The sequence below is a fragment of the Stigmatopora nigra genome, chromosome 14 (genome assembly GCF_051989575.1).
Source record: "Stigmatopora nigra isolate UIUO_SnigA chromosome 14, RoL_Snig_1.1, whole genome shotgun sequence".
Classification (NCBI taxonomy): domain Eukaryota; kingdom Metazoa; phylum Chordata; class Actinopteri; order Syngnathiformes; family Syngnathidae; genus Stigmatopora; species Stigmatopora nigra.
Genome location: NC_135521.1, coordinates 7,126,249 through 7,149,383, shown reverse-complemented (window position 1 = coordinate 7,149,383; position 23,135 = coordinate 7,126,249). Strand labels below are relative to the sequence as shown.

Below are 23,135 nucleotides of genomic sequence, written 5' to 3'. Positions count from 1 at the left end.
ACAAAGCATTTAATAATAAAAGGTTTAAATATTAAGGCTTTAAGGGAGGTGCAACATCAATAGGTTGTTTATATACACAGGAAATAAATAACACATGGGATATATGCATTTCAATAATTTACAACTGAGTGCTCAAATAACAATTCAAACAGTAAGCAATATTTTATATTGATTTCATTTCAAGACATTTGTAGAGCAACTAACTGGTCATTAAAAATTAAATATTTGCAATCATTATTTTTTTTTTCAATTGGTTCATTGTTATTGCACTCTTTATATTTTAGAATCATAATTACAAAGAAGAAAATACAATGTTCATTTCAACAGTACATTAATTGTTTGAAGACAATATCACGTTGGCCCTCAATATTTTTTTAAGACTTTTGACAGATATTCTCTTTTGATCTAAATAAGAGTTTTGCAGGTGTTTGCTGTCAAATCCCCCCCCAAACACAATCAATGAGAGCATTAACTGGTTGCCAGATCTTAATCTCAGAGACATCATCGATGTAGCAAAAGCAGCAGAGGTGGCCAGGACATTTTTCCCAGAGTGTTGCCAACCGTCATCAATCATGTGTCAATTTGTTGACATTTTGGAATTTTGGTGTCTGTCAAATCCTCCTGTTTTGACGTTACTCAATATGACCCAGTTTAAACTGATTTGGGGAAGAAAAATTGCATTTTCAAACGAGAACACTGCTTTTGTCTTCCGATTTATACATATATAATATGGAAGATTTACCTTGTTATATTATGACACAATCATCAGCCTTGTATCGCAAAACTACAGTTGTTTCAATGGTTAAAATGTGATGATTCAACTGGCAAAATTGGGTTACTACCCCCCACCCAACTGACAAGTCAGTTTGATTCATACAACAGAGAAAAGGAAATGTGATAATGTTTTGAAAAGGCATTGATTCAGAAGTTTCTCAAGTTTAAACCTTGAAAATTCTCACTCGCTTGTCTTTCCACATTACAACAATAAAACAACAAATTGATGCAGTTTCACTGTTTGAGCGGAAAAATGATGCAAGTCGCTCATGCGAGGGCTGCACCTTTGTCTACCGCTCTTGCTCGAACTGACATTTCTTAACTTAAGATTGTTTTATTCCGGACAGCAGCGCAATTTCTGCAGCTGACTTGGTCCAAGTGGGCGAACTCACTCGTCAAGTCAACTCTCATTTACTTCTGCTTTTCAGCCTGTGGCCAGGAACCTGCGAGGAGTGGCCCACGCAGCTCAGGTCTCAAATCAACTTGAATACTGACATTGGAAAGCCTCACTGGTAGGACAAATTTAGTTTGCTTTTCACATGCTATCAATTGTATTTCATGTGAAACTCAGCTACATTTTTTTATATGATGATGTTATACTAAATGTCTATATGCAACTTTTAAGTCAGGCTTAGGTCTTTAAAGAAATCCTTAGGTTATCATTTTAAACCAATGCTCCGGGTTGCAACCTCTTTTTCAAATTAAAATTCCAAATGACAAATTTAAAAAAAGATTAGCATTCTAAACTATAGCCACATGTTTAAAAGTTAGGGTCTCAAGGCTGGTTTAGTCTTTCAAATTAGGTTTTAATGGGAGAAAGAAGATTAGCCTACTTTCAAGATGGAGTCTGTTTTTCACTCACATCTAAGTTAGGTGTTCCGTTCACCTCGGCTGCAGGGCAAAATGGAACCCAGAAGCAGCAAGCAGTCTAAGGAAACTTCCCGATACTTGCAATGATCGCTTACTAACTGTTGCAGAAAATTAACATGGAGGCCGATCATTTTGGAAGGACAGAACTCTTGGCTCTCCATTGCCTTGTTGTCTATACCACTGAAACCAGTATGAACAATCCCATCCTCGTGCCTTGTAACTAGGCATTTCACATCACTTTAATCTTTCTTAATAGCTGTTTTATTCGCTGCAAATCCCTCATGAGATTTTCTCTTCTCTTTTTCCCCTTTAATGCAGCCTTTGGCATAAACAGTGCGACTAGAAATAGGACTCAGTGACTCACAGATTAGTTTGATGTGCAGAATGCTAACTTGGAACGCTCAAACAAGGACAGAAAGGAACAGAGAACATCGGAAAGATGAGCTTAATAATAAAGCCCGGCATCCGGTGGATTTTTTTTTATTGATAGCTGTGACACAAAATGGACATGGTCTCTTGGAGTGCTTATAACTATAGAGTATCTCTTCGGCATTTATTTCAATTTCATTGCACTCTTGCCATAAAATATAATACAACAGATGTATTTGTACTCACGAACCATTTATTTTCCATAATACAAAATATCATACAACAGATGTATTTGTACTCACAAACCATTTATTTTGGCGTAATAGTATTTTCTTGCAGCAGTAATGTTAGGTATTTATATTTCACAGTTTACAGTTGAGATATGTAGGGCTTGTCTATAACCATATATAGCAATGAAAATGATATTTTTCTCTCAGTTCTTGCAGTTTAAAATCTTAAAGAGAGAAAGCAAAAAAAAATGAATGAGAAGATCAAATCCAAAAAGACATGTTTTGGGGTGGAAAATGCTAGAGGTGAAACCTGAATAAATAATGTCTGTATTTAAAAGGTATTGTCGTTGAACACACTGCATGCTGTTCTTCCATCTGTTCATTCGTGACAAAGTAGCTTGTTGAGAGAATTTTCCATCTAAATTGTTTTGCTGACCCAACGTGTGGCATGTAGTGCGTCAACATTGGAGATTTGAGAAAGCCATTTTTTTTTTAAATTATGTTTTAAAGGTCAAATGGGTTTTTGCTAAAAGGAGGGTTAATAGCAAATGTTTTGGTTTGGACTCAGATTTTATCTAATCTGTAATTTGGGTCTCGGTTAAGATTTTAATCCAGGGTGTTTGGGTTTGAAAATAACAAGAGGGTTAAATTAGGTTTAGATAAAAGAATGGTAAGAGTTTTAGTGGTGTAAAAAAAAAATCTATTGGACTCACATGTAGTTTCTTAACATGTGAAGAAAGTGTTTTTTCTACTTTATTATGAAGTCATATTAAGGCCAGTTCTCTGAAGTTAACCTTTCAGTGCAGGCACCTTATTTTTATGCATTTCAATAATTGAACATGGGGAAAAAATGCAAGTAGGGTTTTTCCACACCTCAACTCTGGCTTTTCACACTAAGGCAGTTGTTGGCCTACTTCACCTGTCACACGATGTTCTCGTCACAACGACATCTCACCTGACCGCGCTTTTCTTTCCACATCACTGGAGAGTCGATTGTATGTCGATGGCTCTTCAGCCACAAGTCATAGTTCAGGTTTTAAGCAATGCTTTGTGTTTTATTTCTTACCCAGAAATTTGAAACAGTTAGAGATCGCTCTTCATATCCTACTGTTGCGCAAAACAGTAAATTGAACATTTAATCCTGCTTTGAAAGGCTAAATGTTGTGTATGACTAAATAGCAGACACTAAGTCCAAATTTGATTTTCAAAGTTAAATTTAGAACGAGCTTTGAAACCGTGAATATTGCATATGATTCCAACCTTTATGTCAGACATCAAACCCTTATTTGAAGTCTCAATCTAGTTTGAGACGTAATATGAAAATCATAACTTGTCTTAAATTTCCAATTTGAAGTTTTTCCATGAAACAGAACAAAAAAAATACAGCTTATTGTCTGGAAATTTCAGTGCGTCTATTTTATTTTGGGTTTGTGCCTGTTACCATGGAAATGCAGCACTCATAGTCCCTGGTATAAGATGAATGTGACTCCTTAATGCTATGAAATACACGGCTTGGGGGCGTGATGATGGATGCAATGGACTACAATCAACCTCCTCCGCCATTTAATGGTTTGTAATCAACAGACAGAGCCGTGACAAGGAGGGTCATGGCCCTCGTCTCTTCTATTTTACTCTCATTACTCTATCAAATGAAAGGTGACACAGGAACCTCCTACTTGAGTTGGTGGATGAACCAGTCTCTTCCTGTATCTTTATTCACCTTTAAGGACATTTCTGTATTTGTCAAAAAAATGGTGCGTGCATGCTTTCCATGCCATAGACAGTTTGTCCCAATGGGTTACGTGCAGTTGATTGGTAGCATTTTGGAGGTAGTTTTGAGATCTTTGGAATGGTTTAGGGTATTCACATATAAATGTAATTCTACTTACAAAAACTGTAAGTTATAAAAAGCACTTCTGGAACGAATTAATTTTGCATGTACCACTGTACTAACTGATACCGATGATTTCATTTGAGTGCCATATGGTTACCAATACTGGTTTGGTATGTGTGCAACACTAACAAAAGTCGTGTCATAATATTAGCTGCATTGCATCAGGACTCATGCGCTTGAAGGTAAATTGCTGTTGCTGTATCTGTTCGCAAACCAGCTTAATCCAATGAAAGAAATGTTTGACTCGACCATGCGAATAATTGTCATGAAATGCGTCCTAAAAGAGGTCAAGCGTGGCATAAACACATGCGCTTTCGAATCGGTCGCATTTCTTTAAGTGGAAGCATCCATCAAGCGCCAGATGTTGCATCGTCGCCCTACTGCATCAGCAAACGCTTACTTTTCTGCCTCTGCTAAATGGATCGCTTCATGTGTGGCAAGGCGTATGTCTTTAAGGGCCCATTCAAAGCATTTGTGCCCAAATGTTGTGGGTCGCTCTTGATGTTATGCAAAGCTGAATTGTACTGCAGTTAAATGTATTATCATATTTCCCGGACTATAAGTCTCTCCTCTTTTATAGTTCGACTTACGTTTTTTTTTCTTTCTCTCAGACCACCGACAACGTGTTATGTTGTTCATTTATTTATTTATTCATTTTATAGCCGTCCTTATCTAGAAAAAAAAGAAACATTTTATGTTAACAAATGCCTATTTAGGCAGTTTTTCTTCATTTTACTTTTCTTAGGTTAACCTATATTTCCTCTTGATTTCTGATCAAATTGGACCTCCAAAAATATGCAACATTCAATCTTACAGTTGTACATACAGTTAACATACATTTACAGAATTATTATCTTGGAAAGAATTTTATTATCAGATATTTTATATAATATTTTGAAAGATGTCAAAATCCAAAGAGGAAATGCAATAACTAGACAGCAACATTTAATTTTCTTGAGATTTTCTAAATATGACTAGGGATAACTATCAAATATGGAAGGAAGGGCTTTCTGCAGAAAGCACTAAATGAATATATCAAACATGTGTACGGCGCAAGGAGGCGGCGTTTGATAAAAAATAACCACATCACCTTTTTGCGAGAAACGCCTTAGGGGAGCAAAACTACTGGGATTCATCAGACTGTGCGGCGACCAGCTTGCTGACATTCATGTTTAGAGGAAAGGCAGAAAATATCAGTGACGGATGGCACAGTGGGACACACGCCATTGCCGTTAGGAGGGCTCAAATGAGAAACTAACAACATAGAGAATGGTACATGAAGACTCAATTGAAATCAAATTTGAAATGTATTCAAGTCAAAAGCTTGTGATGAAAAAAAAGAGCTCACTTCTACTTTTCAACAATTTAGCTGAAAACTCTTTAAGTAATTAAAATGCCCTCACTTCACTTTTCTCTTTTTGAAAGTACAGATCTTTTCACGAGCCCATGCATAAGCACCAGCTCCTTTAAAGCGCTCTGCTGATGTAGAAAAAGATTAAAAGCAGAAAAGATAAACTCTAATAAGGGCAGGAAATTAAACTAACCTTCCTGACGTGAAGCAAGGAGATGAAGTTAATAAGCCTTACCAAGCTGCTGTCTCATGGTGTAGAGGTTTACTTCCCTGTCTTTGGTGCAGGAAGGTGTGGGTTCAATTCCCGCTTGTGCTGGTACTATTGTGAGGGTGCATGAACATTTGTCTCTCTGTGTGGCGACCGACTGGCTACCGGTCTAGGCTCTGACAAGTCTTGTGTCCTCATAATATTTGTTGTTATTCTGCCTTATTTATTATATTACAACTACTGGAGACAATGTCTACATTTTTCTACCGTACTTGACCAAGAGAGATGACAATTTTTACTGACAATAATGTCTTTAAAATCAGCTCCTTATCATTCTGTAGACAGTAATTCAACCCTGACGCGCTAACTTGCAATGGCGCTCCGCTTTGATGGGGTACACTAAGTCTCCCCGTCAATATTTCAAGAGGTGAGTTCAAGATCACGATGAACTCCTCACGTCAAAACATGACACTTTTAGCTTTATTGGCGTTCACATTTGTACGTTTTTAAATGATGGCCACATTTGCACTTTAGCCTCATTCATTTGTACACTCAACCAATACACTCCCCCATACTTTGTTGAAACTCGGAAAGGTATGTAAAACACTGGAGTCGCAGCAGCAGCACACATTTTTAGACTTTTGGATGGCGACACATTTGTGAGATCGCTGACCTTATCAAGAAGCGCTTGGCAATTATTTAAATGTATCCTATGTAGACATAAGTGCATAATTCCACATTCCCGCTCTTGACACATGGTGCACATTGACTATTCATATTGGAGACGGCCTTGACAATGCGACCTTGAAATAATGACTAGATTTAGGCTATGCTGACAGATGGCACCAGGATCTGTACGTGGTATACATTTCATTTCTGAGTCTTGACGTGACGTTCCCTGGTCCGATGCCCTATTATAGCACTAGTACGCGCTACTGGTCCAATTAATTTTAAGTGGAAGGATTGGGACCTTATAAACAAACCTAGACGACGCCCTTTCAATGGCAAACCCTCGGTGACTGTCAATACTCAACATCTGATCTCATTTGAATGTTTGCGTCATTTATGGAGGGAAAAAAAACGAGTAATTATGTTTCTCTGGTTTTATAAGTGAAGTTATTATCACAGCAGATGTAGTGATCATGAGTGTGAACGTGCGTATGTGCATGCCATATTACTTTAATCAGGCTTGGTGTTTTTATTATCCACAGATTTAATCACACATTTATTACTACATCTGTCGTTTTCCACATATATTTAATCCAAAAGGTTAGAGGCAAATGTGGACAGGATAAATAGCTAAAGCTAACCGTGCATGTAAAATAGAGGCGAGATGCTCCAGGGTTAGGTGCACAATGTGAGCTGGTCTATTGACGCATGTCCTGTACTTGAGCAGGCGGCTGTTTCCTTTCCAACTTGTAATCTCCCAGGACAGTCGGGTGAGAGTTTTGTGAGCTCATTCTAACATGTGCACTGTTACGTGTGGATAATGAATGAAAAGCTTCTTGCTGCTCCTTCACTGTACACTAATTGGTATCAAAGGGCCAAACATTGTCAATCCACAAACAGGCTATCTTATTTGTACTATTTCTTTTCCCTTTAAAAATATCCGAGTACCCAAAAATGTTTTTTTTTTTGGTAAAAATAAATCCATAAAATACTGTATTTTCCCAACTATAAGGAACACTTAAAAGTCTGAAATGTTCAGCAAATTAGACAGGGCGCCTAATTATCCAGTGTGCTTTATATATGGAAGAAAATTTAAATATGTCATTTGTTGAGGGTGGCCTTATAATGCAGTGCCCTTGTTGTCGTGAAAATACGGTACTATAAATTCGTACTGAACTTGAACTGTGGACATTCATATTTTGATTATTGTGTATTATTATAGGGTATTCCTTTTACATATGTGTGTACAATGTTCAAGCAGCTTGAGATGAATCTGAATTAAAAATAAATGAATAGAACATCCAAATTATTTGGTTTAAAGCACTGTTCGATATCACCTTAAGGTAAAAAATAGAGATTTAGTACTTCTTTAACTTCTCAATAGCTCACTGGAATATCACTCTGAATAAACTCTTTGACTAAGCAACTAACAATGTGCTTGTTAAATCAGTGTTAACCTTACGACATCTTTTGCAGTGAACATAAAAGCAGCGTAGCGGAGACGGGGTATTTTTATGGGCGCTTCGCTCGCTGGTGTTTAGCGTAAATAATGAAGGTATGTGTATTTTATTACACGTTGACTGACGGCGTAGTTCGGCGCATATTGACTCGATTGCTGCCAAATTGTTTTGTCAATTTTAATTTTTATGTCATTGGCTCGTTCCATTCAATTGGATTTGTAGTTCAAATAATCAGCTCAGTGTTTTCTCTGAAAGTCGGCGGGGGTCCTTTTAGATTGGCGGGTGGAGTTAGACGCTTCAATTTATCGACGAGAGACAATAATTTAAAGGGTTGCTTAGTTGTGTAGTGTTTTACAATTCGAAGTTTCAGATGACAGTTGTTGGGTTAAGATTGGTAGTTTAATTCATGTCTAATTCAACTAAAGAGGAAGACTGGTATGGATGGATAAATGGCTTTGAGGTGCTTGTCCGGTATTGCTGAATCAAGAGCTTTTTTTTTTTTTTTTGCAGTTACACTACATGCTTGCTTTACACACCGTTTCTGTCTTCATGCTGTGACCTTTTTAGGCCCTTCGGGCTCGCTGTGGTCCCGCAGAAGTCATTTAAGCATGAGAGCGACAGTAAAGAGAGAGCGGAGAAATGTTAGGCTTTGGTTGACGGTTAGAGTGCAGCACAGGGAGACGCTAGAAGACAGCAGTGCTCCATCAAAGTGAAGGAAGCAAACAGTTATGATGAAAGCCAGTCATTTTCAGACCTAAAAACACGACAAATTTTGGTCATTAACCTCAGAAAGTCTTGTTGACGCCCCTTGGAAGTTATATATATTTAGCCACCCAAGCTTGGTAATATCAACTTTGGAAGTCATTTCTATCACAAGGCAAGTGATTTGAAAAGCCTTGCCCAGGAAGACAATTTGAGCAAATCTATTAAGGAAAATGTGTAGGCGCTTATATAGTATTAGAAGAAAGAATCAATCCACCTTTTTCATATCGCCTGTAATGTACCGGAGTGACCGATAATAAACTGCTGATGTCGGAGCCAAAAAAATGGTATTGATGCAACACTACTCACTATCAACTACTGGAAGAAAGCAACTAGCCAAGTGAATCTGACTTAAACTGTCATTCGGGCCCAAGCATAGCAGGAATTGCCTCGTGCCGAGTACGCCCCTTAATAATCGTTAAAAAAGCAATGACACACAAGCTGTGCGCACGGAGTAAATGGTGTGTTCTTTTATCGATTGTTTCTTCATTACATGTTGCCTTTCGGAATGAGGAAGAGTGGGCATGGGGAAAGTAATGTGTGCGCTCTGGTGTGTGTGCCTGACACAGCTCATTGCTCACAGTGGACTCATAAAGTGCTTTACTGGTGCCATTATGCATTTTTGATGGTGAGTGAAGCGACTGATGAAAAGCCATTTTGTATTTAAGCTAGAACAGATGCACAATTGTCGAGGTTGACATCAAAATGCATGTTGTATCACCACACATAGCTGCCTCGCGTTAAGCTTAATTTATTTTGCCAACAAACCAGAAGCAAGTACACGCATTATCCCGTGAGATCAGAGTATTTGCTTTGAGGGTGACATTAATACAATAATTTTGCTTCATTAAATTTGCTTTTGTTGGGAAGTCTTTTTCTTTTTATCAAAGGAGTAATCGTCATTCAAATTTGATATTTCAATTTACAAGAGTTTGCAGTAGGCATTTGCTTCAAGATTTTAGCTTTCTGAAGTAAAATACTAGAAAATGGCCTACTTAGGAATCTTTATCTGCATGAATTCTGATTTTTTTAATTGACTTTATTCATTTCAATTCAGTTTATTCTTTTAACATTATAAAAAATATATATAATATAATCACAAGCAATATTTTAAAATATTATGTTTTTTTTAAAATGACAAAAACTGTAGTTGCCTTCTTTATAATTAGCCCAAAGTGTTAAATGCCAAGTTTTTAATAGTTGTTTGACTACTTTAGGGTTAAAATTTATATAACTTAACATTTTACGTCAAGTTGTTGTTTGCTTAATCCTCCCTTGGGTGCGAAACCTAAGAAATCAAACATCCAACAACACAAATTTGACAATTCAGACTGTAAACTCTTGCATTTTTACCTACCGAATTATTTTTGAGGTATAAAAAAAAAGATGTATCAAAACATTTTAAACCTGTTTGAAAACATTCGCAAACAAAGCCGGCATTTCACTGCAAAGACTTAGAAAGGAAAAACATATGGTGGATAAACTCTCTGAATTCGAATGAGTAGAGAGGTAACCTGAAGGACAGCCAGCATTCTTTTTTTTTTCTTTCAAAAGTGATTCTGAATCCCAGCATGCTTCAGCTCGCCTTTGCCATGACAGATGCTGTAGAATTGAATATAGATTTAAGCCAGCGAGAAAGGTGTTGCCTGATGAATCTCAATTTGCTGCTGTCCATATTTCATAGTCACCTTTCTAGGTGGGTAGCTGGAGGCTGCTGAGGTAGGTGGGATGAGTGGACCAGCCTGTCATCTGCCTGAATGATCAGAATGATGATCACCACACTTTACATGTCATTTTTAGCCTCTATTGTTTTATTGCCACAAGCACAGGGAGATGAAAAAGAAAGTGTCCGCGTCATTTCACTAATGCGTCACGTGATGCCCACAGAGCAGCAGTCAGCCCTTTGTAGAAATAAGGTAACTCGAGGTCGCGGGCAACAAATCAAGGGGCTTTCTCTCCATAAGAGTAGTGCATGTGCTCTATTTAGTATAGTACAGTAATACCTTGAGATATGAGCTTTAAACGTTCTGAGACCAGGCTCGTATGTCAATTTACACGAATCTCAAGTCATTTTTTCTCGTTAAATACAAAGTAATTTGTTCCCAACCTCCGACAAAAATACCTCAAATAGGTTTTTACAGCAAATACATCTTTTTAATTGTTATAATTCATTGTTATGGTTAAACTTATCTCCTATCTCGGGGCAAAAATTAGCTTGGAATTTGCCTCGTATCTCAATTTTTTTATATTTTGGGACACTAGTATGTCATGGTATTACTGTATAAAGTATTAGATCTCCCAATACCGATGACATAACTTTTACTACCATTTTGGTATCGATACTAATATTTGTATACTAGGTTTGGCAAAAGCTTTCCAATATAAATGTTCCACTTTGAGTGATGATGTCTAAGATATTAAATGTCAGACTTGTTTATTCCATAGACTAGCATGCAGCAAGTCTTCTGTCAGCATCTATTATCTGAACATTTCTCAATCTTTTAGTCTGCAGCACACTTCGGCAGCATATGATCTTAATAACAGTATGTGTCACCAGTAATAGGATGCCTAATGTGTTTATTAGACGCGGAAAAGGTTAAGAGACAGGAGGCGGAATGCTTCAGTGGTGACATGACACCTACTGGATATGTAGGAGTGATGGATGTGATTTAATAGCACACATTAACTTCCTCAAGACCCTTTTTAATTCTCACTATAATGTGATTTGGCATTTGCATTTCCCCAGGCTTAGTGAATGTATTTACTATAAAGATGTTTCTTTGTGGCTTCATTCATATTCTTAAGTCCAGTGAGACAGTTGGACTGATTGTCATCATAATTTATAAATGCTTTGACAGTTAAGCGGCTAAATACATACATGAGTAAGCTTCCCTTTTGGCGTTGTATTTTTCACATGATATGGGATGTGGGTTTTGCTTGAGCACTGACATGTTTGTTGATTGGTTGGTTGGTCGATTGTTTGTTCGCAGGTTAGTTTATCTGGACGAGCTGTTAAAAAAAACGGTAGACTTCATTTTTTGTAGCGTGATTAAATGTAGCGTTTCAAAAATGTGCGGCACTAATTAAGTACTGTAGTACTTAATCGTAGTACTGAATGAGTCTCAACAGACATGCATGTAAAAACAAATGTTTCTTTGCACTAATTCTTATTCAAATGTGCCATTTTTGAAAAATATCTGGTTTGTTTTCCTTAAAATAGAATGTAGATCACCAAATACCGTGGATGACCTCTCCAAAACCGGCTAACATTTTGTAGTTTCTTTGGTTTTTGGGTTTGTAGTTGAAGTTCACTTTAGTTCCTCTTGTCAAAAGAGTGTCTTCCACCCTGCAAAAAAAAAAAAATCTCTCCACGGGACCTCTCCTTCTCTTTCAGTTTTATAATGACTTTCTTCATCCATGCTGCAGGATGAAACACAAGCGTACGCCCATTATGCAAAGAGGCGTGCCTGACATGGTAATGTGATGATAAGAGCGAGACAGCAATCTGCTTTTTGGTCCAAGACTGAGGGAGGAAGAGGCACGTCCGAAATGGGAGTTTCTTGTTAAAATTACTCTTGACACGGCTTGATATTAGCGCACCGTTAAGAGTTCAAGGACAATTGCGAGCTAGCTTATTTTTTTTTTTTTTGGTCATTTATCTCTCGGATCCCTCGTTAAAGCCTGGAGCTGACTCCTTACAATGACTACAGAATATTGATGAGGCTCAGTTGATGGAGCCATTTAGTTGAATTCATAATCCCCCCCTATTTTTCCTCCCTGGATGACGTGAGCAGCGGAAGGCCATTTGACAATCTAACTTGAAAAATAGAATGTTGACGTTTGTGCGCACACCATGTTTGATTCATTGTAGTCATTTACAGTACATTTAGCAGGAAGAGCTCAGTCTTAAAGAGTGCACACCATGCCGTTTTTTACGACTTGCAATGGTTCCCATGTGTCTCAATAAAATATCTCTGATGTTCTTCTGTCAAAATTTACATTACAGAATTACAATACAATTGTCACGTTTTTGCATGGACATTGTGCAAAAAAAAAAAAAGACATTGACAGCTATATTATGGTATTTTGTACACACCTATTTAGTCAAATTCATATTGGATCACTTAGGATTAGATTTTTGAAAATGGTTAGCCAAAAAAAAGATTATTGAGTTGATTGTTTAATTTCTAACATGATGAATATACACTCGAGAGACTAAACTATCTTCATCTGTACAAGCCATCATTAAGACACTTTTCATCAGTTTCCTTTTTTAATGATGGATGATCAGCTCATCAGATCATTTGTTTTGGACGCAACGGCAAACAGCATTTAAAAGTGAACCCAATTCCATTTGGAGTGCTGCATCATTACGAATGATGCGACTTAATCAGGCCTCGGCGAGAATCCGTCGTATATTTTGCCTAAGAAAAATAGCAAATGACTCTCTCGCCTGCCACAAACAAGTCTGACCTTCTTTCCCAAGATACATTAGCACATCATTTGCCACCTGCCGTCAAGATGCAATGCCATGGCAGCACGATGCAATACACTGTGCGCCTTCAAATTTAAAAAAGATTTTTTTTTTTTTTTTAAAGCGCATCTTAGTGTGCTCAAGCCACTTGGAGGTTGTAACAAATGCCACATAAACAATAACGGCCAACAAATGAGGGAACAGATTGTGACTCTCTCTGCGTTAGCGTCTCTTCTTTTCAAATAATGTTCCAGGGAAAATGACCACCTTGAGAACTGGCAATGTTACTATAAATTTGGCAGTATCTGAGCCCCACTTTGCACGTGTAAAAAGACACATCATTATTTTATTTTTTTAAATATTCTTTTAAAAACATCGACGTCAGGGTAAATTCAGGTTTTTTTATTTTTTAATATGTAGTCATTGGCTGCTGTTAACGATGATAGACGTTAACATTAATTCATCAGAAGTGGGAGAGCAGTAAATAATAAAATATGCCCTTATCCAAATAATAATTTAATTTTAAGAGCTAAATGGTTCGATATCTTTCATCGGTGACACTAAAAGAGTTAATGGAATAATATTTATATTTGTATAAAGTCGCAAATGATTATAGTATTGTTATAGTAGAGTATTTTTGATGCAACTGTTTAGATTAGAAAAAGTTAGTGTTCTGAAAACAATAGTTTTTGCGTGAATAACCTCGTGGCTTATAATCCGCTGCATTTTTTTATGGTGGTGGGTGTGGCTTATATTCCAAAAAAATATAGAATTATGTTGTCTTCATGTGTAGGCGGAGCCTGAAGTTTGATGACTATAAACAAAGCAATAATAATATTCATTTTTCTTAGTTTGGAATATTTGCTGTAATGGATAAAGGCAAACTTCTTTGGAAGCACTTGTGATCATTTTTGTGTCTGAAAAGTGCTTCCGTTCATTTTCTCCATTATCTTTTTGTAGATCAAGACTGAGTGTCGGAAGGACTACGGTGAAGGAGGTGGGAAAAGAGCGAGCCATGGCTGAGCGAATGATTGCTTCTCTAAGTGGTAAGCAGAAGCAAGGCACTCTTAGCGGATTATGATCCCCCCATCTTTTTCCGCCCTTGTGTGTTCATTTTAAGGTGGGTTTAATCCATTTTTGCTTGACTTGTGGAGCTTTCTAAGCAAGGCAGAAAAGGACAAAGTAGCACAGGCGTTAAACTAAGGTCAAGCTGACACGCTTGCTTATTCATTTATTTTTCGCATTTTGAACCTCACTCCAGCAAAGATGCCCCTGCCCTCTTTTTTTTGCAAATTTACCATTGAATGCTGCCCTTTTCTTTTGGAACCGCATGACTTTCCCATGAAATCAGGAGATGATGTGATTTGTTGTAAACAGAGTATTTGTTGAATATGGTTTATAGGAACCTAAAATTTCCACATGCAGAGCTTTAATATTTTGCTTCATGATACACTTGGCCACGTTATTATCCTCCCAAGTAAGGCATGGATATAATTATGTTTGCATAGTGTGTCTGATGTCAAGGTTCTAGAATTTAAGATGGCAAAAGGTGGTCTTTTTTGGGGGAGGTGTCTCGATCTAGATCGTTCAGAAGAAACCATGTACCTAAACCGGGTAGCTATTGCAGAGATTGTGTCTCAAACCCTCCCCAAAAACAGATTTTTCACAATCATGTAAATTCCCAAGTTCTGGGAAATTGTAGGAACAATTACCTTTCCACTGTATGTCTTTCTGGCAAGAAGTAGTCGAGGCCCATTCAGATCATCTACGATTTTCTACGTAGTCCCATGTTAGGTTTATAATTGCCTTACGCGGTCTGGTGCGTACGTGGCACATGAGATTTGTTGTTTTCTGTTTTTTTGTTGTTTTTTTTTTCTTGGCCCACACATCAGTCGAATGTGGTCTGATTATATCCGCCCGCACAATTTTGCATCTTAAAAGGGAATAAGGATGCTTGTAAGAGAGAGAGAGTACGGAATCGATGGCCCCCGCCCCCACACTTCCGAGAGGCTGATAGATCCAGTAAATGTTACGTCTAGAGCTGGGATTTATTAAAACATACTCAATTGCTTCTTTCCGAGAACAACTATGGTGATAAAAGTGATATCTTATGTAAAAGTGACTTTTTAATTGCTGCTACATAAATAGGTCTCAGGAGTACATTGACAAATGAAACAAGTACATTTTTTTTGTTTGCTGTGTTTTTCTAGAGATGGCAAGTCATTGTGAATTGCGGTTATCTAACTGTTTATCCTCACTAGGATTGCGGGTGCTACTGAAGATTATCCTATCTGACTTTGGGCTAGAGGCAGGGTTAATTTTAAATAATTCAATTAAGAATTTTAATACGACAGCTCGAAAATAGCCTGTTTTCAATGTCTGTTGCTGTTTTCAAAGTCAGTTGTTGTTTGCGGCTATAATTTCTTGATGCCAGACAACATGGAGTAGACTTTATTTTGTTTAGTTCCCGTCATGGGTGATGGGGATGAGCTTAATATCTGCTGAGCAAAGCTTCATGACCGCAAGTATCGTCATCATTGCCGATATAACGTCGCGCAATGGCGCTGTCATCCCTTGTAGCCTACTTCAGCCTTGATGGACGTCAATCTTGTGTCTCTCAGCCAAGCAACAGTAACCAAAAGAATTCCAAAAAGTCCAAATTCATCCTAAACTTCATTTAGTTTTGAGAACGTATAGCATTGGATAAGAATGTTGAGGTGTAGAATATTGACTGTAAGAGTATTACAGTAAGTACTACTTAACAAAAAGTCATAAGTCATGATAACCACTACCTTGAGTAATGACAATTTTGATATTTTATTCTATGATATATTTTTTATTGTTATATAAAAGACTCCAGATTTGAAGCTAAGTAAATTTGTGCCTAAATTAAAATATACAACTAAATACTTTTTCTTTCATGGTGTGCCATCCGATTCTCTTAAGTGAATTATGAGCTCTGGTTTACAAAAAAACATGGTTGAGAGACACTGAATGAATGTACTAAACCTAGTGGTGTGCCCTATGTTTTCAGCTTTGATGATTTTCTGTTTTTTTTTCTTTTTTATTTCTGTCTGCGTTCATTGCTTACGGGGCCGCTAAGCAGCTTCTTTTTCCCCCTCGAAGACTTAATTAGGTGCCTCTATTTGGCTGCATGGAAAAACAACAGCCAACACACAAACAAACACACAACGCGAAGAAAAGCCACAGGGAGAGCATGAGCGATAGGGAGAATACCCGCAATCCACTCTGATATTGCAGCTTGCATTTAAGCACAAAAAGTGACTACGTGCTCTCTGCCCACTTGCATTGAAAGGTTTATAATCCCCTTTTTCACGAGTGTAGCGCTTTCATGCATTGCTGCCTTCATTCAACCCAGCATCCACACACACTACAGACTCGGACAACATGGCAGCCCAAGGCTGAGGCAGCTGTATGCGTTGAAGAAAAAAATAGATAAAATAAAATAAATCGATGCGAGCAGCTCTCGACCTACTTGCCTCTATACATAAATGATCATATGTTGATGTATTGTTTATCCATGCAAATACAACATACATGCATTCATGCATACAAAACAGTTGAGTGATTTAACGCTTCGGTTTTCATCCGACATAGTCGCTGTTTACTTCCACGCATTATTTCATTCCAAGCCCTCACTTTGAGCTGACACTTCATTATGCTGTCCTTACTTTGTTGATTACTGTACTTTCCTTTTTGCAGTTTCTTTCTGTTATTCGGGAAAGGGGTAGAAGCCGCCGTGCTTAAAATGTAGTTTGGAGTTGGTCATACACGTAGGGATGGCTTTTGCAAGGATAGATAGAATTGTGATCTGCTGTTGCAATAATGGCGATTTGGAGCTGTAAGAATGAACAGTACACGTTTGTTGGATCACGTGGGTGTCATTTTTTTGTGAATGTATCGATTCTCTGATTCAGATAAGGAATCAAACTGCATTTGTACCTCCATGCTAGAGTACCACAGGATCTTGGACCCCATATGATTTTTACCCCTGGAATTCATAGGGTAGTGGACCACATTATAATTCTGATCAAGTACATACAATTTAAATAAGGATTTGCTTTGTGCAATTTGGGAGGGGAATCGCTGATGAAAGACCCTAAAATATATGCATATATATATAAAGCATTCCCCTTTTCTTTGTATAATCAAAGTCAACTAACTGTCTGTGTTGTTCCAAAATGCATCCAAGCGACCACTCAAAAGTTAAAGCTCTAGTCTCGTCCATTTAATTAGCAGCCACGACTTGCTAAAACCGCCCAGGGGCATCTCTAATTCGACGGCCGATGAGCTAGCGTGTGAGCCACCTCGAGGGACTTTGACGATATTGTTAAAATTCCGCGGCTTGTGTCAGCTGGATCTGCTTAGGCTGCGGGAAATATTGTATTTAAAACAAAAAAGGCCGATAGTGGGTTTTTTGTGTGTGTTTTCTTGGCGCATGGCCAACTGAATATTGATGCTCTGCAACTGCTGTTGGCTTTCAATCAGGACTTTCTTGTTGTGAGGTGCAGTGATGATTCTCTTGCGTATTGAGTTTGTCAGTAGTACTCTTCCAATCCTTTTTAAGAGGGAGGGTGGCAGCGAATAGATGTTTGTTACTTCACTGCTGACCTCCCACCTCCAATGGATTGGACATCAAGCGCTGTCCATTGTAGCAGTGAGTTAAGCAGTGTCCCAACAAGCCGTATCAAGGTAGACAGTATATGGCACTTTAGCATTAAAAGAAAACATATCATGTACAATTTTAGCATTAGCCAGGAGTCGGAATCGACTTCCCACCTCAAATGGATTGGACATTAAGCGCTGTCCATGGCAGCATAAGGTAAGCAGCCTCACCAAGTTCTGTCCATGGTAGCAGTGATTTCAGCAGTCTCACCAAGCGCTGTCCTTGGTAGCCTAGAGTTGAGGAGTCTCACCAAGTGCTGTCCATGGTAGCCAAGAGTTGAGTAGTCTCGCCAAGCGCTGTCCATGGTAGAAGATACTTAAGAAGTCTCACCAAGCGCTGTCCATGGTAGAAGATTCTTAAGAAGTCTCACCAAGCGCTGTCCATGGAAGAAGATACTTAAGAAGTCTCACCAAGCGCTGTCCATGGTAGCAGTGAGTTAATCAGTGTCTCACCAAGCCGTATTAAGGTAGGCAGAATATGGTACTTAAGCCTTAAAAGAAAACATATCTTGTACAATTTTGGCATTAGCCAGGAGTCGGAATCAGGAGCGAAAAATTCAAATATTGGTGCAATACGGACAAATAGTACTTACATATCCCCATTTTTTCAAACGGGGTGACTTTCAAAGTGATGCGAGTACATCTTGTGTACATACAGATCTGTTTTCTGTCCCTTACCCCGTATGCATTAACAACTGGAAAATATGTGCCAAAAAGTGCCTCCACAGTAAATATGTCTGCTGGCAGAGTTACAGTACACTATCAAAAAATGTATTCCTTGCTTTTTGAAATCGTCTTACCCTCTCGCGGCGACCATATCTGTGCATAGCCAGATACCTTTATTGCTATTGATCTCTGTCACCGAAGCTTTTCAATAGTGCAAGGCATTGCATGAAATATTTATTTCCCAACACCTGCTAAGCTGATATCTTTTTTGGTGGGCATTTAGGATTTAGGCATCCTTTGGTGGGTGCTTGGCATGTAATATTTGGAAGCAGCTGGATGAACACTAGAAACATAGGGTCTGGGTGTCCTCATACCTAATACTCAGTGTATGTAGTCTGGCTTTTTTTTTACATTTACACTTCCCAAGAATTAGCTAAACCTAATTATTTTCTATTGGCAAAGTGGTTGGCAAAAAATGATCACATTATATTACTTGGGCCAATTCTTCTACGTTGTCTTCTAGCCATGAAAAGGAAAATATGGACAGCCTTTGTACTTGACTGCAGTTTGATTTGTTAAAGCTCATTTATGCCATATTGTTATCCAGAATATCCATTTTTACAATTTCTAGTTCATCCTTCATAGGTTTAGGTCTATTTTTTTTCACTGGACTTTTGGGCAAATTGGCGTGTTCTTAGATTGCAGTATAATGAAGAAATCAATATAGACTCCAATAACCCCTGTGATCCTTATGGTATGGAAAATGAATAAATTAGTTAATTGATCAATTAAACCGTACAATAAAGTAAACTCAGACAATGTGGTATACTGACTCAAATTAGTAGACTAACTATAAGAACATCAGATTGAGATGATTCCTTTCATAATAGGCTACTCGAAGCAATAACATTTTAGTTGATGGTGGATTAGTTAGTGGAGACACCGGAAGGACTGCAGACGAGTGATTTCGAAGAATCAGTGGGAACACAGCAGACATCAATGATTAGGTAATAACTTGAGCTGACTCACCAGAAAAACCCGCAACTTTGATACAGGGAAGGAGGTTAAGCTCGGAATGTAGAAAGAGCCAAAGTGAAAGGTCACTTTCTTCACTTCAGTTATTAAAGACTCACTAAAAAGACTACAGTGAATCAGATCCCTTTAGCGAGACTCAGACTAAACAAATGTACTCCTATTTTCACAGTATAGTCATCCACACCACAAGTTCTGTTGATGACTTGTTTTTAACTATTTATCACACATCGCAATGGCTTGGAAGGATCCCTGTTACATTTTAGCCGCAATAAACAGCACCGCAGACGACTCCTCCGAGATGGCGAGCGACAAATGTGGCATTTAGAAGCAAGTCGCTAAATAAGAAAAAGGTGACGCTTGCATACAGAGGAGTGCAAAAGAAATTGGCTGTTTGTCACGTTGGATAAGGTCACAGTGTAACATGGCATAATTGACTAGAGTCCGGACATGGCGCTCGTGATTTTAGAAAGAAAATATGCGTAACGACGCCGTGGCTCGCTTGTTATCTGGCTTCCGAGTAAATGGATGTCGTTATCAGGGCCATCGTTGTAATTAATGTGTTAATTTATTCATGCATCTTTTCAAACGGGCCTCTGATGCGGAGTAAACAGAAATGTGTAAACAATGACTCCAAGCAGACTAAAGTATTGGGACGAAATAAGTATGTCTTTTTGTTGCCTTGTAGTTGGGGTTTTTACAAAAGAGGTGGGAATCTCTGGATACGATGTCCAATACAATGACCACGATATGGTGATACCATAGAGATACATGGGTCAGGAAATCAACAATGAAAATACATTGACAATATTTTAATGTTGGTTCTAAGGTACATTTTGGTATCAACCGCTGATCCGTTTAGTACTGACAGAGGAAGAAGCATTTGGGTATTATACATTGTATTTTTATGGTGGTTGTCGGACAAGTGTGCTAATGGAAACAGCCTTTAATTTCACACTTGAAGGGTGGACAAGCACTCCAGAGACCTGACGATTTGTATGTAAGCATTCTTGCTTGAGTTTGATGCGTCACACTTCTTAATTAAATTTGCCATGCTCAGCCCTACTGCGTGGCAGATAGTTTTTAATTGCTTTAATGTTTAATTGGAGGAATACACAACAGTGTGGCTTGACTGGCATTTGTGATTGGGAATATTACTAGGAATGACAGCAAAGCTTATTTATAGTGCGTTCTTGTTAATAAGCAAACATGTAGTAGTGCTTCCCGTCACGAGTATTTTCACAAATGTGCCGTAATGAGACGTGTCGGCAAGCGGGTGGCCTCTTTTTTGCCAACTTCCTGTGCAGCTGTGCCAGGCAGATTGCTAATTATTAGCTGCTAGTGTGCAGAAATTATTACCTGCTGAGTGTAACCCCGACGGCAAACTGCGGCATGGAAGACACTTTTCAAATGACTCGAGTGGAGGCTCGCTAAGAATCAAAAAGGGAACCAAGCGACTGCTGGCTTGCGCTGACTTTTATCGGCAAACCAATGTCGTGCATTCGCCTTTCATCCTGAGCAGCCTCTGTTAATAAAGTTGCCTTGCTGGTACTTTAATAAAATAAGTAGGAAAAGAATGAGTTGAACAGATTACGCCTCTGCAGTAAATTCTAGCATGCATCTTGTACAAAGAAGATGCAATACATCATGATTGATTTGATTACAATACATTAGGATTCCATTAAAAGGCACTGTTATTCATTTCAGTCTTACACAATCCGTTCACTTTGTTGGATTAGTTTAGAGCTCACAAGTGGCTGCACCATCCATTAATACCATCAACCTCTAACAGTAAAAATGAATGAAACTCCCTGTATTTCAGCAGGGATTAGAGACTGGATTCTCGTTTTGTGTAAGGCCACCCTAGGGGAAAGATGCGTATGTGTTGGGCACTCCAACTCTGGAGGGTTTTTTTTATTATTAAGAAAAAAGGCAGTTCCAAAAACAGTCATTGTTACAGCTTCATTTGACATCAAGCTGTGCAAAAGAGTATTTGTGCTACCTTGAAGGAGCGAGTTTAAAACTCTCCTCAGAAGGATGCTTTGCAGTGGTTGCTCTTTTCTTTTAACTTATCTTGTTTTAATTTCATTAAAAGTTGTTTGCACCTCTGGGAATGTGCTGGGAGTCGTTTTTTTTTTCCTTTCTTTCTTGACTTCCTTTTTATTGGATGCGCAAAGCTTACCAAAGCTTCCCCTGCTGGGGTGCTTAAGTTGCTCCCTCTGTGTTCGGGTCAAAATTGGATGAAATCTCTGACGGCAATAATGGTTTTAGGAGCCTTAAAGTATTTAAGAAGCAGCGGGTTTACTCTTGTTTTTCCCTACAAACACACATCTGGATTTGATACTGTTTTTTTTTTTTTGCGACAGTAAGCTGTGTCCTTGTAAAGTTCAGTATTCCTCAAACTTGGATTTTGGATCCTTTGCGTTTCTGGAAAATGTGACTTGACTAAATCATTTTCATTTCAATTTCAAAAATTGCAACCTTTGAGTTATAGGCTGTAGTCAATTTTACTTTTTGCTAATCTTTTTAAGTATATTTACGATCAAAATTCAAGCCTTGGCCTGAAGTGAGAGTAGAAATGGAAAACGCAAAAGTCAATTTAAAGAGGCCAAAAGAGGCTAAGCATCTTTACTTTAAATTGACTTCAATTAAAGGCTGACGCAACAGTCATGAGGAGAAAATGTCAGGCAGGTGTGTGGGCGATGTGCCAGGCCATCCTAACGTCTCCCCCTATTAAATGTGTCATGTCAAGGGACTTGACAGTGATTCATTTGGTTTCAGTGACAAGTCATCTGTGTTGCTCGGGGGTACAAATCCAGCTCTGCACATTCGGTTTTAGTTGGTTAGATGGTTTTAGTTTTGAATTACCTTTTTGTAATATCTATAAACTTGACGCCATTCGCCGTTAATTCTAAAATAATGAAAAATGTCTTTCCATTTTTTCTAGATTATTTTAATGAGCACAATATTACAGTGTGTTTATCTAATGTGTTTATTTTTAAAAACCAGATCATATTTTTAGAGAGAAAGTCAATGCATTCTAGTGAGATGAATTATGAGAATGAGAATGGCCATTTCTTGTATAGTTGGTGATTACAAAACTGGAATTTGCTGTAAATGCATTGGATTAAATAGTTTGTGTGCGTATGCATGTGTATTTTAAATGGGCACCTGTATGCAGGAAGCAAGTATGGTAAGGAGATAAGCAGAGGAGGGGGAGTTTGAGAGCAAGGCACTATTTAATGCAGAGCATTGATGGATTCACACGCGGATAATGCATCCTACCTGTTCGCGATGTTTTCAGCGGTTAATGTGGCCGCTGACAAAGCCATATTTTAGTTTATTCATCTTACTTCCTTCCGCTCATGTCGGTTACTGCTATTTGTTTGCAGAGGTGACAGTCAGCTCTACATCCGTATGTGTGAAAACCAGCAGTGAATTTAATCAGGCAGGCTGGGGAAGAATGATGGTCTGAAACAAAAACATGCTTGTCCAGAAGAAATAAGATCAGATAAAGATGTGATTTAATGCAATGTACTTCAGAATTAAGACCAGATAGCAAAGGTTTATGAGATACAATACATTATTACCCACATTTTTTTTATTCCAATACCCCATCTCATTTTCTGAACCACTCTATCCTCAGTCGGGTTACAGGGGGTGCTGGAGGCTATCCCAACTGACTTTTAG

At 38.2% G+C, this 23,135-nt stretch overlaps 1 protein-coding gene across 4 annotated transcripts in view; it reads left to right on the top strand.

Moving 5' to 3' along the window:
- Positions 1-1,200: 1,200 nt before the first annotated feature.
- The window catches only part of lingo2 (leucine rich repeat and Ig domain containing 2), a 61,338-nt gene continuing 39,403 nt past the window's right edge, over positions 1,201-23,135 (top strand). For all 4 annotated transcript variants that reach the window (XR_013328627.1, XR_013328629.1, XR_013328628.1 and 1 more), the window contains exons 1-2: positions 1,201-1,286; positions 14,022-14,107. The gene's annotated coding sequence lies outside the window, so the exon portion shown is untranslated. The remainder of the gene's footprint in view (positions 1,287-14,021; positions 14,108-23,135) is intronic.